This window comes from Cryptomeria japonica, chromosome 1 (assembly GCF_030272615.1).
Source record: "Cryptomeria japonica chromosome 1, Sugi_1.0, whole genome shotgun sequence".
Classification (NCBI taxonomy): domain Eukaryota; kingdom Viridiplantae; phylum Streptophyta; class Pinopsida; order Cupressales; family Cupressaceae; genus Cryptomeria; species Cryptomeria japonica.
In genome coordinates this window covers 689,822,939-689,831,896 of record NC_081405.1, presented here as the reverse complement: position 1 = coordinate 689,831,896, position 8,958 = coordinate 689,822,939, and positions in this window count along the sequence as shown.

Genomic DNA, 8,958 nt, shown 5'->3' with positions numbered 1-8,958 from the left:
TTACAGAATCCAGTTTTCCTCTAGTATATTTCGGTGTGATCAAATCTTGTGTTGATACTTTGGATTAATGTTAGGGATGATCTTGTGTATCTTCATTTCAGATGGTTCATTATTTGGTGCTCCGCATGTTATCCTTCTTCATGATAGTTGTTGATTGGTTGTCTTCTTGAGCTTTGAGAAGTTGATCGATGAAGATTTGAAAAGATGTGTTTGTGCAACTGTTTTGGATGATTCTAATGTGCTTGTTGGTGTTTCATAGTTATATTCTATTTATTTTGGTAAACTACATTGATTGTTGTGCGATTTTTGGGGACTTCTATGAACTGACGATCATTTCCATGTTATGTGGTATTTTTGGTGGTGTAGTGTGTTGCGGTTGATCTTGGTGTGGTTTTCGGTGGATATTGATCATTTAGAAATGTGAATTAGGTCCATGCTATGTAATGTAAATCATAATATTGGTCAAGTGGTCGATCTTTGTATCGTGTAATGTAATTTTTGTAATTGTGAGTTGAGGATTGAGGGTTTAGCAGACCTTGTTATCAAGGTTGATGATTTGTATATATAGGTGAGATGCTTATGTAATTTAGGTGTCAGTATTATGTCTGCATTATTAGAGAGTTGATTGTGCAAACAAGAGATTTATCATTTGATGAAATGTTGAGGTGAGATTGGTGTTGTAGAGAATACAATTGTGCTTAACTGAAACTATCACCAGGCATTTGTAGATACTATCATTGTAGTTCATTCCTTCCAGATTGTAGTCTGAATCATATTGTAAGTTAGTGAGACTTCCCTGAGGTTTGTAGCCTTCCAAGCATATCTATTTTGAGTAGTGAGCTCTAGGCAGTATGCTTGAATGCATGTGCATTCCCCATTATAATATTTTCACATACTACTACAAAGTATCATCTTACTGTGGGTAGGTTCCCACTGTGGTTTTTCCCTTAACTGGGTTTTCCATGTCAAAAATCTTGGTGTTGTGTGTTGTGTTGTTAATTTTCTTATCTATTATTACTACAGTCTATCAATTTATGTTTTGAAGTTTAATTTTTTGTGACCCGTTGAAGACTGATTCACCCCCCCTCTCAATCTTCCTTCTTGATTGTTGATAACAAGTGGTATCAGAGCTGGACCCTCTGGTAGAAGCTTAATCACTTGAGGAGATTTAGGATGGCAGCTCAAGGTATTATTTTCAAGAAGGACAGTTCGAGGTTTGATGGAAGCAACTATATTGTGTGGAAGAGATAGATGGAGGTGCATTTGAAATGTCTTGAAGAAGATTATTGGGAGATTACTAAGAATGCCTATATTATTCCTCAGAATGGACCATCCACTCCTAATGAGGTTAAGGAAGTTTAATATAACATCAAAGCGGAGGAAGCATTTCTTAGTGCCCTGACTGATTCTGAAATGACAAATATTATGGAACTTCATACTGCACATGAGATTTGGGTAAGCTTGAAATCTTGTATGAAGGTGATAGGTGAAAGTTGCTAAGTTGCGGAGTTTAAAAGGAAAGTATGAGACATGGAAGATGGGAGATGATGAGAACATACATTCATACATGGCTAAGGTGAATGAGCTTGCCCTTGGTATCTGATCTATCGATGGAAAGATTGAAGAAGATGAGATTGTTGCTAAGGTGTTGATATCTTTGCCTCATGCTTATAAACATATGGTTGCCGCTATTAATGAGATTTGTACTATAACTACAGTGACAAGAGATGTGTTGGTTGGAAAACTTGTTGCATTTGAGCTGAGCGAATTAGGAGAATCACATGGAAAGTCTGAGACAACATTCAAAGCATCAACATTGGTATCCGGTAAGCATAAATATGATCCTGATGAGTGCAAGATATCCATTTATGAAATAGAGAGAAGAGCGATAACGGAGCAAGAAAGAGAGCTTGATGAGCTTGAAGCACTAATTGCCCGGAGATTGCCTAAAGGTGTCGGTAAGTATGATGGAAAGTTGCCCTTGAAATGTTTTTCTTGTAGTAAGATAGGACATTTTTCTTCTATATGCTTGGAGAGAATGGCTAAGTATGAAAGACATGATAAGTTTGATAAGCATGATATAAATGGTAGATATGAGAAGCATGAAATGTATTATAAGCCTTCTAAGTTTGAATGGAAGTTTAGGAACCAGAAGAACAATTATTATTTTGCAGATGAAGGTTTTATAGATGATGAATCGGAAGGAGATGAAGTTGTGTTTATTGCCATTAAAGAGGATAGAACTATGCCTATTGATTCTACTGGTTGTTCTGTTTAGGAGAAAGCTTTGGCTGCAAAGGTAGAAGAAAAGGGTGTATGGGTGATTGACAATGGTTGTTCACATCATATGACCAATGACAAAAGCAATTTTTTAAGAATGAAAAGGTATAATGGTGGAATAGTTAGATTTGGAGATGACAAAGCCTGTGTAATCCCTGGGAGAGGTTCCATTTCTTTTAATGGTAAGCATAACACTGATAATGTTTTGTATGTTGAAGGTTTGAAGCATAATCTTTTGAGTGTTGGACAGATGGTTATAAGGGTTATGATCTACAATTCAAAGATGGTAAATCCAAGATCTTGAATGCCTCTGGTAGAAAGATTGCATTTAGGACTAAGACTAAAGGTAACATTTTTCATTTCAATGTTGGTGAGAAAAGTTGTTTGATTGCAAAGATAGATGAGAGTTGGTTATGATATAGAAGAATGTGTCATGTAAACTTTGATTCATGATTAAGATTAGTTCTACACAAGCAATTAGGGATTTGCCTAAGATTGTTAAACCTGTTAATCTGGTATGTAAGGAATGTCAGTTGCGTAAGAAAACAAGGATTTATTTCAAGAGAAAATGGTATACATCTGATGGATTGTTAGATCTTGTGCATACTGACCCGTGTGGACCTACAAATGTTAGAAGCGTGCAGGGTGATAAATACTTTATGTTGTTAATTGATGATTATTCCTGAATGATGTGGGTTGCCTTTTTTAAGGAAAAAACAAAAGCATTTGAGAAATTCAAGATATTCAAAGCTAAAGTTGAAACTGAGTCCGGATTGAAGCTAAAGTGTCTGAGATTTAATAGAGGTGGAGAATTATGTTCCGGTGAGTTGAATTCTTTCTGTGAGATGCATGGAATTAGAAGACAACTATCTGCTCCTAGGACCCCACAATAGAATGGGATTATTGAAAGGAAGAACCATACTATTTTGGATGTTTCAAGAACCATGTTGATTGAAGGAAATGTTCCGAAGATCTACTGGAGAGAATCTATTAGCACTGCAATCTATACATTCAATAGAGTTCATATCAAAGGTGATACCGGTAAGGCCCCTTATGAGATTTGGTTTGGTCATATTCCTATTGTGAAATATTTCAAAGTTTTTTGTAGAAAATGTTAGATAGTCTAGATAACCGGATGAAAACTAAGAGGGGGGGAGGTGAATCAGTTGTCACAGATTAAAGGAACATTTAGCAATTATAACTTTAATATCAGAACCCAAAACATTAATACTAGAATGCTTAAACCAAATACCGGAATAAAAGTTAAACCAATTAAGCATAAACTATAATCAAAGAATAAATACCATCCACATGACACCAAGATTTATACGTGGAAAACCCGGTAAAGGGAAAAACCACGGTGGGAAGCCTACCCACGGTCAGATAATACTTATGTAGTAAGTATGCGAATTACAATTGAGGGGCATGCACTTGCAGGAAGGCCAATAGCCTAAAGCGCACTGCTCATCACAAAATGAGTCTCACTGACTACAAATAAATCTAGACTACAATCCGAAGAAGTGTTTGAACTGCAAAGATAGCATCTCCTATGCCTGAGTACATTTTCAGTTAAGCTCAATACCGGAGGACTAAATCCTCTTACATAAACCCAATTCGATCCCCAATGATCGACCAAATCCTTTACCTGAATGATATTACATTATTCACACATTACATATCCATATTCCATATCCTTATCCCATGATATTATGTCGTGATGTATTCTACAATGAGATCTTACATCTATATATACAAACCCTCGACCATAAACAATCAGGTCGACCACCAGACAATAAACCAATTACATAATTACAAAACATGTTGTCCTTAAACCAAAAAAATAATATCCAACACATATGACATCCTAGAAACATATCAAGAGGTCCAATCAACATGTTACATTAAAGTTGGTCCATAACCTAGATCAACCGGGACCCAATATAGGTCCACATGCTAAAGAAATGATCTCCATCTGCCAATTCTCGAACATGATCACCAACAACATCCCAAATATCCACCAAAAGTTGTAACAACATCATTTATGCACATCATCAAAGATCTTCATCAAAGCTCTTCTGGTGATACCCTCGTCGGTACTGCAAGCCAAGCTTCCAAGCAAACAAGATAGCATTCGATCACCAGACCAAAACCAACTGACTGAATGTGAACATGAGTATCATGAACAAGACAATTCCATAACTAAACTATATCAGAGCTACCGGATCATGCTGGATCCAGACCAACCAGAAACCACTCAACCTACCGGGACCAGAAGGGTACCGGTAAAGCATCCAAACAACTAGTATTGACATCAATGACAAAACATCAATGCAACACATAATCAATTCCTCCAAATGGCCAACATAAAATGTTATATCAAGAGAGATGAGGATATTGGAAAGTTTGATGCTAGAAGTGATGAAGGTATCTTTCTGGGATATTCTACAAATAGAAAAGTCTATCGGTACTATAATAACAGACTAAGAAAGATAGTTGAGAGTGCAAATGTGAAGGTGAATGAAAACCTTGGGAAGGAGATCAGAGCTTATGATGATGGTCAACATGTTGGTTTAACTCCTATTCAGCCTAAAGAGCCTAAGAAGAATGATCCAGTAGAAATTGTTAGTCTGGATGTTACTGCTACTGGTGATGATGTGCAGTAACCTGAAGATCAGGAGATTCAGAAGACTCCAAGGTATGTAAGATTGAATCATTCTGAGAATCAAATTATTGGTGATAAGAATAAATGCATGATGACTAGAAGAAGGTTAGTTGCAGAAGAAGTATGTTTGATTTCTAAAGTTGAACCTAAAGATGTAGGTCAAGCCTATAAAGATGATAATTGGATAAGAGTCATGGAAGAAGAGTTAGACCAGATTGAAAAGAACAATACTTGGGAACTTGTGCCTAGACCTAAGGATAAAAATGTTATTGGTACTAAATGGGTTTTTAGGAATGAATTGAATGAAGCTAGTGAAATAGTCAGAAATAAAGATAGACTGGTATGCAAAGGATATTCACAACAAGAAGGGATTGATTATGATGAAAAAATTTCTTTGGTTGCTAGAATTGAAGTTGTTAGACTATTGCTTTCTTATGTTGCTTATAAAGATTTTAAGGCATATCAGATGGATGTCAAATTTGCATTTTTGAATGGTGATCTAGAAGAAGAAGTTTACATTGAGCATCCTGATGGATTTTCATTGTCAGGTGATAGAGACATGGTATGTAAGTTGAAGAAAACACTTTATGGATCGAGACAAGCTCCTAGAGCCTAGTATGCTATATTAGACAAATACTTGCTAAAATTGGGATTTATCAAAGGTGTTGCTGATAGTAATTTGTACTTTAAGATTGAAAATGATAACATTCTGATTGTTGAAGTCTTTGTTGATGACATTATCTTTGGTGGTGGTGATAATATGAGTATGAAGTTTGTTGGTGATCTGTAGAAATAATTTGAGATGTCTATGATTGGTGAGATGAAATTTTTGTTAGGTTTGCAGATTGCACAGACAGAGAAAGGTATATTCATATCACAAACTAAGTATGTGAAGGAACTATTGAAGAAGTTTGGATTAGATGACTCCAAACCGGTTGGAACTCCTATGGTAACTGGTTGTAAACTGTCAAAAAATGATGAATCTCCTAAAGCTAATCAGAATTTGTGCAGATCTATGGTTGGTAGACTTATATATCTTACTCGGACTAGGCCTGACATTATGCATGTTGTTTGTATAGCTGCTAGATATCAAGATAATTCTAAGGAGAGTCATGTCATTGTTGTTAAAAGAATATTTAGATATCTAAAGGGAACTGTGAATTATTACCTATGGTATCCAAAGAATGATGATTTCATGTTGTGTGCCTACACTGATGCAGATTGGGCTGGTGATGTTGATGACTGGAAGAGTACTACCGGTGGAGCATTATTTTTAGGTAAAAATTTGGTTTCATGGGTTGACAAGAAACAAGATTGAGTATCCTTATCTACTGCCGAAGTTGAGTATATTGTTGTTGCTAGTAATTGCACTCATATAGTTTGGATAAAGCAAAAGTTGAAAGATATTAGAGTTATTCATGATGAGCCTACTGCCATTTACTGTGATAATTATAGTGTTATAAACATGTCTAAGAATCCAATGCAACATTCAAAGACTAACCATATATTAATCAAATATAACTACTTGAGAGAACAAGTCAGTGAACAGAAGGTGAAGCTGGAATATGTATGTACAAAGAAACAAATTGCTAATATTTTTACTAAATCTTTGCCTACAGATACATTCGTCTATTTGAGAGACAAGCTAGGGGTATCCACCCCTCCTGATGAGAATTAGATTCATTGAGTTGCATCGATCTAGTGGAATTCAGAGCCTTATTCTTTTATCTGGATTGATGAATTGGTGTTGCTCGTCTGCTAGAGTAGTCTGTTGATTTGGTTGTGTATCCTACGGGGAGAGATTCGTGATTTTGTATTGAGAATTTGATTTTTTGTTTTGGATATCTTTGGCTTTACTGTCAAAGGGGGAGAGAGATCATGTGAAAAAATATTTTATCTATCTTGATCTTAGGGGGAATTTGTTGGTGATATCTTCTTTCTTTGCATTGACTATTTTTCACATTCATATGTTGTCATCAATGCCAAAGGGGGAGATTGTTGGATTGTTGAGGAGATTGTTGGATTTGGTTGTTGTCATTGATGGTGCTAGGATATGTTGTTGTCATTAAGGTCAACATATTCCTATGATTTATTCTGGTGAGTTTGGGAAGATATCCGATCTGGTTTTGTAGTTTGGTTTTGTTGATCACTGTTTTGCAGAATCCAGTATTTCCTCTGGCATATTACAGTGTGATCAAATCTTGTGTTGAGACTTTGGATTATTGTTTGACATGATCTTGTGTATCTTCATTTTAGATGGTTCGTGATTTGGTGCTCCGCAAGTTATCCTTCTTCATGACAATTGTTGATTGGTTGTGTTCTTGAGCTTTGAGACGTTGACCGATGAAGATTTGAAAAGAGGTGTTGGTGCAACTGTTATGGATGATTCTAATGTGCTTTCTAGTTTTTCCTAGTCATTTCCTCTCTTTTTTTGGCGATCTGCATTGATCATTGTGCAAGTTTTTGGTGACTTCTATAAATCGATGATGATTTTTGTGTTATGCGATATTTTTGGTGTAGCGTGTTGCGGTTGACCTTGACATGATTTCCAGTAGATATGATTGTTTAGAAATGTGAATTAGGTCCATTCTATGTAATGTAAATCATAATATCAGTTCGATGGTCAATCTTTGTATCGTGCAATATAATTTTTGTAATTGTGAGTTGATGATTGAGGGTTTAGCCGACCTTGTTATCAAGGTTGATGATTTGTATATATAGGTGAGATGCTTATGTAATTTAGGTGTCAGTATTATGTCTACATTATTAGAGAGAGGTGATTGTGCAAACAAGAGAGTTATCATTCGATGAAGTGCTGAGGTGAGATTGGTGTCACGGAGCAGACAATTGTGCTTAACCATAACTGTCATCAGGCATTTGTAGATGTTATCATTGTAGTTCATTCCTTCTAGATTGTAGTCTTAATCATATTGTAAGTCGGTGAGACTTCCCTAAGGGTTGTAGCCTTTCGGGCATATATCTTTTGAGAAGTGAGCTCTAGGCAATGTGCCTTAATGCATGTGCATTCCCCATTGTAATATTTTCACATACTACTGTAGAGTATCATCTTACTGTGGGTAGGTTCCCACTGTGGTTTTTCCCTTAACCAGGTTTTCCACATCAAAAAACTTGGTGTTGTGTGTTGTGTTGTTAATTTGCTTACTTGTTATTGCTACAGACTATTAGTTTATGTTTTGAAGTTTAATTTGTTGTGATTCAGTGAAGACTGATTCAGCCCCCCCCCCCCCCCCCCCCCCGCCCTCTCAGTCTTCCTTCTTGATTGTTGCTAACATTTACTACATTAATTGGTGAAACCCTAATTTTTCACCATTACAAGTAATAATTTTTCACTATATTAATATTTTTCCAATATCAAAGTGAATACAATTTCACAATCTGGGATCCATATTAAATGTATTCCTAATATGACAATACAATACATAAAGTAGCCACAAGAATGTGAACTCCTAGTGATGCATGTCCATCTAGGTCCTCTAAGTGCACCACACATAATAATAAAATAAATATTATAAACATTATGTAAGGTGTACAACAAATAATACCAAAATTCTCTCACTTGTTATATACATTGCATAAGAGTCAATAAATGAAATACATCATCATAGACATACATGTAACCACATGAATCTTCACCATGCTCTTGTGGTTCATCAAGGTACTTGTAGTAAAATCAAGTGACCAACACCTCAAGCAAGAATTCATATTATCCTCTAGAATGCCACCTAGGAAAGAAAAGGAACAAACCAACATGAAGTTACACCAATCAAATAACACAAGCATAAGAACCAGAGTGATAACAAAGGATCTAAATTGTTGTCATATGGCCAATAACCCACATTATCATAAATGACATCCACAACACATGCCAACACATCCAACCATCCATACCTCCTACATGTAAACAACATCAATAAACTCATGCCACTCACTTATCAACCCAATAACTACAATCATGCTCCATGTATCAAACTTGAGAATGAAGAACATATATATCT